Raw genomic sequence first — 7,248 nt, forward strand, 5'->3', positions numbered from 1 at the left:
TGGCTGCTCACCACCCTGTTCCGGCACCTGAATCAGCTGGCACCACGATGCTGTTGTATTCTCTCATTGCCACGCAGAGCGCCTACCTCCGTCCCCCAAGTCGGGAAAGGGGGACAGGAGAAAACAGCACGCAGCTGCCCAAGGCACTCACCTCCTTGGTTTGGCCAATGCAGGACTGTGCGTGTTGGGTTTCCACGTGGCTTCGTGACAGGCGCGGCTTTCCCTTCAGCCTCCACAGTGGATGCTGCTGGCACTCCGCACCTCCTGTCCCCAGCCCTCCTCGGGCACCAGCTGCAGCTCTGCGCGCAGTGAGGAGTGGGGAGTGCACTTCTGCAGGAACAGCCCTTCGTCAGTACGAGACAGTGGTCAGTGGAGCTCGCTCCAGCCTCCCACTCCTCCGGGCAGTTCTGAGCTGCATTGTACGTCTCCTGGGAGGGTCCCTGGGGGGAGGGAGTCTACTGGCCCACGCCGGTGACCAGCCCACGAATGCACACGGGGTAGGCGTCCCCTCCTTGCCTGTTTCATGCGTTGGGTCCCTCACTGTAGTCTCTTGGGCTCAACTTCCAAGCAAACACTGTTGCACCTAAGTCCTTGTCTCAGGCTCTGCTTTAAGGAGAAGCCAAATTAAGACAGAAACGTGAGTGGGGCTGGTGGAGAGCGTGGATAAGAGGAGGGCAAAGCCTGGGTTTAGGCATCAGAAGAGCTGAGTTCTAATCCTACCTCACTGCTTCTCCAGCACCTTGCATAATAAAAGTCAGTGAGTTGAATATGCAAATGAGTGAGAGCAAAGGAAGAATGGCAGATACTGTTCTGGTTACTTTGCAGACTTGGAAACTGTGGTTGGCATTTTTAGGGCTCACCTAAACAATTTCTAGACAAACACTTCCATCCTCTGAAGATACCAGCTTCCACCTCTTGAATTAAGTGTGACCATCTGTGCTTTGGCAATGAAATGTGAGTGGAAGCAGTGTGTTTCACTTCCGGATGGGAGCAGCTTGGAGCCAGATACTTCCTGCCCGCTTCCTGTCCTGGCCAGCTAGTGCCAGAGATGGAAGCAGCTTGAGTGTTGAGTCATGTCACAGGGGACAGTGACACTGGAGTTTCCCAAACAAACAGGGAGGTGTGAGTGTGTGTGTGTGTGTGTGTGTGTGTGTGTGTGTGTGTGAGAAATAAACCCAGAGCCTCCCCTTGGGCTGCCCACTTCACCCCTCCCCGGGTGCAGTGTGAAGGGCGTGGGGTGGGGTTCTGGAGACGTGGTCTCTATCTCTCCCTGAGTGTCAGTTACCTTTTCTATAAAAGAATAACACCAAACAGCTGAGAGCCAGGCTGGCATTGTGCTATGCAGGTGACAGGCCATGATAAAGACTGTGCCACATGAGAGGTAAAAGAGGGAAGTCAGTCAGAGGGGCAGGAGATCTGGCTTCAAAACTCCACGAGACTCTACCGAGAGGGCTGGCTAGACGTCATTTTTCATATAGCCATTATCACTACAAAACGATGTTTCCTGTGTGTTTATCTACAACCCCGGTCCCATGAGGACAGACAGGGACCTCCACCGTCTTGTTCACCATGTGGAGAACAGAGGTGGTACACAGTAGTTGCTCACTAACTGTTCATGGAATAATTAAAGCTGTCTTGCATGGCTTCCAAGGGACAAAAGTTCCAGGGAGGCCCCCGAGGTTTCTCTGCTCGCCCCGCAACACCTGTCCCTCCTGGGCCCTGTCCCTGCGCCCCCTGCCGAGACAGCCGCTGCCTCTCTAAACTGGATCCCGGTCAGACTCCCCGCTGCTCAGGGCCGCGTCTGGGAGGGGTCTACGCAGGGCTTAGGGAATGCGGGTGGTGAAGTAGCTGCGGGGGCTGGGGTTGCCGAGCTGCACAGAGCAGAGACATGAAAGGAAGTTATCCTCAGGGAGGGAAGAGCGCCCACCCCGCCCCCCAGCCGTCCTCTGCCAGCACAAGCTAGGACAGGGGTGGTCAGCCTTTCTATACCTACCGCCCACTTCTGTATCTCTGTTAGTAGTAAAATTTTCTAACCGCCCACCGGTTCCACAGTAATGGCGATTTATAAAGTAGGGAAGCAGCTTTACTTTATAAAATTTATAAAGCAGAGTTACAGCAAGTTAAAGCATATAATAATAATTACTTACCAAGTACTTTATGTCATATTTTTGCTAAGTTTGGCAGAATAAATCTTTATAAAACAACTTACTCTAGGCCCTGGCCGGTTGGCTCAGCGGTAGAGCGTCGGCCTGGCGTGCGGGGGACCCGGGTTCGATTCCAGGCCAGGGCACATAGGAGAAGCGCCCATTTGCTTCTCCACCCCCACCCCCTTCCTTCCTCTCTGTCTCTCTCTTCCCCTCCTGCAGCTGAGTCTCCATTGGAGCAAAGATGGCCCGGGCGCTGAGGATGGCTCCTTGGCCTCTGCCCCAGGCGCTAGAGTGGCTCTGGTCGCAACAGAGCGACGCCCCGGAGGGCAGAGCATCACCCCCATGTGGGCAGAGCGTCGCCCCTGGTGGGCGTGCCGGGTGGATCCCGGTCGGGCGCTTGCGGGAGTCTGTCTGACTGTCTCTCCCCGTTTCCAGCTTCAGAAAAATAGAAAAAAAAAAACAACAAAAAAAAACAATTTACTCTAGTTAAATCTATCTTTTTATTTATACTTTGGTTGCTCCACTACCGCCCACCGTGAAAGCTGGAACGCCCACTAGTGGGCGGTAGGGACCAGGTTGACTACCACTGATCTAGGAGCTCTTGGCTGTGGCAATTCTGATGTTGGTACCAGCCCGAGGAGGAGGATGAACTGGGAATCGCTGCCGATACAAGATAATTTTAAGGTATAATATGGAGGGTGGGCTTGGAGTGGGGGGAGGTGTCCTTCCTGCTTTGAACTAGAGGCAAGCAGGATTGAACTGACCCCACAGCTGGAAAGAGGAACCCCAAACCAGAACCATCCCAGGTTCTATGACTAGAAGCCTATCACCCAACACGAGGGGAGGGATTGTGCGCCGTGGGCCAGGCTGACGAAGCCCTTGTGTTGCCCCCAGGAGACCTGGTGCAGGGTCTGCACAGACCCTGCGTGCCCGAGCAGAGAGGCGTCAGAGTCCGACAGGCACAGGGTTCGGGTCCTGCCTCCATCTCTCGTGACCGTGTGACCCTGGGCAAGTCGCACAAAGTCCCCGAGCTTCACTTTCTAAATGTGTAAAAATCTGGCCAATCATACTCACCTCCTGTTGCAAAGATGAAGTGTGGTAATAGAGACAGAGAGTCTAGCCCCGTGCCTGGCACAGGGGGGTGCTCCACAAATGTGCCAGGCTCCCTCCCCAGCTACAGCTGCCTGCCTGTCTCTCTCTCTGCTGCCCAGCCACGCCCCCGATGGACACCAGGGCTGCTGACCCACCATCAATCCTTCCACTTCCTTGATGGAGAGGTGCTAAGTTACAGGTTTGTTCTGCTCCGCCCCTGCTGGAAACCCTTCCTGGCGCCCCCTGGCTGAAGGCATCCCCTGCCCCAGGGAGCCCTGCCACACCCCCAGCAGTGGGCATGGGGTCGGGGCATGGGGCCTCAGTCAAACCCCATTGCCCCCTCAGAGATTCTCATCTTCCCACTCCATGCCCCCCACACCTGCCCCTCTGACTCCCTATTACTGGCGGGGTGGGGGCGGGGGCGGGGGGTGTCCTATCTACCAGGTAACCTGAGACAGGAAAAGGAAACGGCAAATAAGTTGAAAACCGCAGCTGTGCAGTGCAGTTCTGCATATCACTGCCCCGATTCCCTAATTCCTGAACTCCCTTCCTCAAGAGCGCGTGTATGGCCTCCGACCGGGACACGGGCTGATGCAGGGTCCCTGCAGCCCCTGCCCATGTAGCCTGGGACACGGGATGGTCTCAACAGTCATTTGCTGACCCAGTGGAGTTGCTTTGGAAGGGAATCCAGAACTGGCTGAGTCCTTGGCCTCATCTGTCCGGGGGCAGGGAAGGCAGCGGGGCAGGAGGAAGCTGGGCAGCTCTGTCCCAGGAACAGGTCGTGGTGGGGGTAGGGGGGGTGGCTGGGGCTGGGCACTTTGGGGAGGGGAGAAAGGGGGTGCTGCTACCTACACTGGGGGCCCGAGAGGCTCTGGGTTCCCAGGGTGAGGGCAGAGGCTGCTGTTTGCTCTGGCCTCCACTCTGAATCCCCATTCACAGGTTGCCTGGCAACCATTGTTCATTTAATCGCCATTGACTATGAAAATAAAAATCAATTTCCCTTATGACGTGAGCCAGAGGCCTTATTAACCCCTAGGTTTAAACAGTACGATTTTATCGCTCAGAGGTTTATGAACAAGGATGTACACAGAGCATTGTTTATCGCGGGAAAAGTTTCCTAGAGGGGCTGACCCCCGGCCTGTGCCAGGAAGGTGTGACCAGTGAAGGCTCTGGTTCCCCGGAAGGTTCTCCAGCTAATACAGCTGAGGGAGGGGGCCAGGTGTGCCGACAGGGCCACCTTCCCCCAGAGCACGTGGAGAATGACAAGCTGGCCACGGAACACTGTGGATAGTGCCTTGCCGTTGGTATTGAACCAAAAAGGGTGCGTGGGCACAATGCAAACATTCTGGAAGGCTACACAGTCAAACGGTCACAGTCATTCTCTCCAGGGAATGGGTTGTAAGTGATTTTAATTTTCTTTCTTTCTTTCTGGATTATCTGATTTAAAAAAGAAAACAAGCATGTGTTCCTTTTTCAGCTGCAGAACAATAATGTCATTGTTTTTGGCAAATGGAGAATTCTAACTCTGGGGGCCCAGGGGCCCTGGAGGGGTCAGCAAGGACCCGGCTGGGGCCCAGGAAGGGAGCAGAGGAGGAAGACGACACTTCCCCTGGGCAAGGAGAGCCCTCCCAGGGAGAGGGTCTCTCCTCCGGTCTGGATGCTGGGGGGACCCCATGTGGTGGAGGCTGGGCCAGATGCCTGCTGGGTTCCAGGCAGTGGGGAGGCTTGAGCCAGTTCCCTGAGAAAGAGGGGGAAGGAAGCAGGGCATGGACACCGTGCTGACACCAGCCCAGAGCAGCAGAGGGGCCCTCCTCCTGTGACCACGCCCCTTCCTCTCCAGGCTGGTGTCCTCTTAGGCTCCCGCTTAGCCGGACACTCTTGTATACGCCCCTCTGGGTGGTCTCACGCCCACTCATTGCTTTCACCACCTTGTGGACATGGACCATACCCTGCTCTCCACACCTGGGCCCATCCTTCCGAAAGCTATGCTTGACCGTGTTACTCCCTTGTCCAAGATCTTACGCAGGCCTCTTCATGTCTGCAAAGAAAGGATGGAAGGTCCTTTAAACCTGCCTCCATCCAAGTCCTCCCCACTTCCATACACTTCTGTCTCTGCACATGGGTCCCTCTCTCTCTCCACAACGCTATCCTTCCTTTGTCTACAAGACAAACTCCTAGGTTTCCTTTAAGACCCAGCCCAAAGATCCACCTCCACTGTGAAACCTTCCTAAATTCTCCACATACTCCATATTTTTTTGCTCCCATGATCCTTTGTACATTATTGGTCCCAGCACTTGTTGTACCCCATGAGTACGAATATTGACTGTCTGTGCCTATTCTCAGCTTGTGAGTTCTTAACAGGAGATGGTGTCTCTCTCCCGGCTCAGGGCTGGCACATGGAGGCACTCAGGAAGTGCTGGTGAAATGGATGGGTAGGTGTGGGTGAGAGCGTGGAGGGAGGGATGGATGGATGGATGGATGGATGATGGTTGGAGGGATGGATGGATGGATGGATGGATGGATGGATGATGGTTGGAGGGATGGATGGATGGAGGGATGGATGGATGGATGGATGGACGATGGTTGGATGGATGGATAGAAGGATGAATGGATGGATGATGGATGGATGGATGGATGATGGTTGGAGGGATGGATGGATGGATGGATGGATGATGGTTGGAGGGATGGATGGATGAATGGATGGACGATGGTTGGATGGATGGATAGAAGGATGAATGGATGGATGATGGATGAGTGTACAAGTGAGTAAGTAGATGGATGAACAGATGAGGGAATGCACTGTTCCTCTCAACATATGAACATGTAACTTCGCTCATCTTAAAAACAAAACAAGCCCCGGGCAGTGGTGTGGTGGATAAAGCACAGCCCTGGAGCTGAGGTCCTCAGTTCAAGCCTGGGATTGCTGGCTCGATACTGGGGTCAACACCTCGATCCCAAGGGTGCCAGCTTGATCCCAAGGTCGCCGGTTTGAGCCCCATCGGGACACATGAGGAGCAATCAGTGGCACACCTAACGGGAAACAATGATGCTTCTCTCTCTCTCAAAAACAAACAAACAAAAACAAAAACCCTCCCTTAATCCTACTCATCCTTCTTCCTTTTATAGCGAAGCTCCACGGAACAGCTGTCCTCACAGTGTCCTGTGCCCACTCTAAGCAGGCTTTCCCTGCTCTGCCGAAACCCGGCCGGGCAGGGCAGCCAAGGGCCTCCCCACTGCTAAGCCCAGCGCTCAGCTCTCCAAACCCTCCCGCACTGGACACACTCCTTTCTTTACCATGTGTCTTCTTGGAACCTTCTTGTCCTGGCTTTCCTCTTACTGCGCGTGACGGCCCCTCTCAGTCTCCACTGGAGTTCCTCCCTATCCCCCCAACCTTGACCTGGGGCCCTTCTCTCTCTCTCTCTCTCTCTCTTGTATTCCTCCCCAGATCATTCATTTGTTTCATGGCCAACTCACTGGCTTCCCCCTAAAATGGGACCCTCTCACAACCCTCCCCCTCTGAAGAAAAGGCAGCTTCATCCTGCCAGGTGCTCGGGCCAAGCATCTCGGACTCGGCCTTGACTATTCGCTCTTACTCGCCCACGTCCAACTTGTCAGAATCCCACTGTCTCTCCATTCAGAATGCGTTCTGAATCCAGCCACGTCCCACCTCCTCCGCAGCCACCCTCCGCTCTTACGACTGTCCTTAACGCCCCCGGGTCTGTGTCCCACCCAACAGCCAGAGTGATCCACTTAACACTTAATTCAGAGCATGTCATTTCTCTGTGCGAAACCTTCCAATGCCTCTTATCCGACTCTGTTGTAGCTGAGGTCTTCACAGTGGCCTTCAAGGCCCGGCGTGACCTGTGTCGTCACCCCCCCCCCTTTAATTCTCTGATTTCATTCCTACCAGTCTGTCCTCGCTGCCGCCATTCTGTCCCTCAGACACCAGGTCCACTCCTGGTCACAGAATTCACACTTACAGTTTCTCCTGCTTGGAACGCGATGCTGT

This window comes from Saccopteryx leptura, chromosome 6 (genome assembly GCF_036850995.1).
Source record: "Saccopteryx leptura isolate mSacLep1 chromosome 6, mSacLep1_pri_phased_curated, whole genome shotgun sequence".
In the NCBI taxonomy this organism is placed as follows: Eukaryota; Metazoa; Chordata; class Mammalia; order Chiroptera; family Emballonuridae; genus Saccopteryx; species Saccopteryx leptura.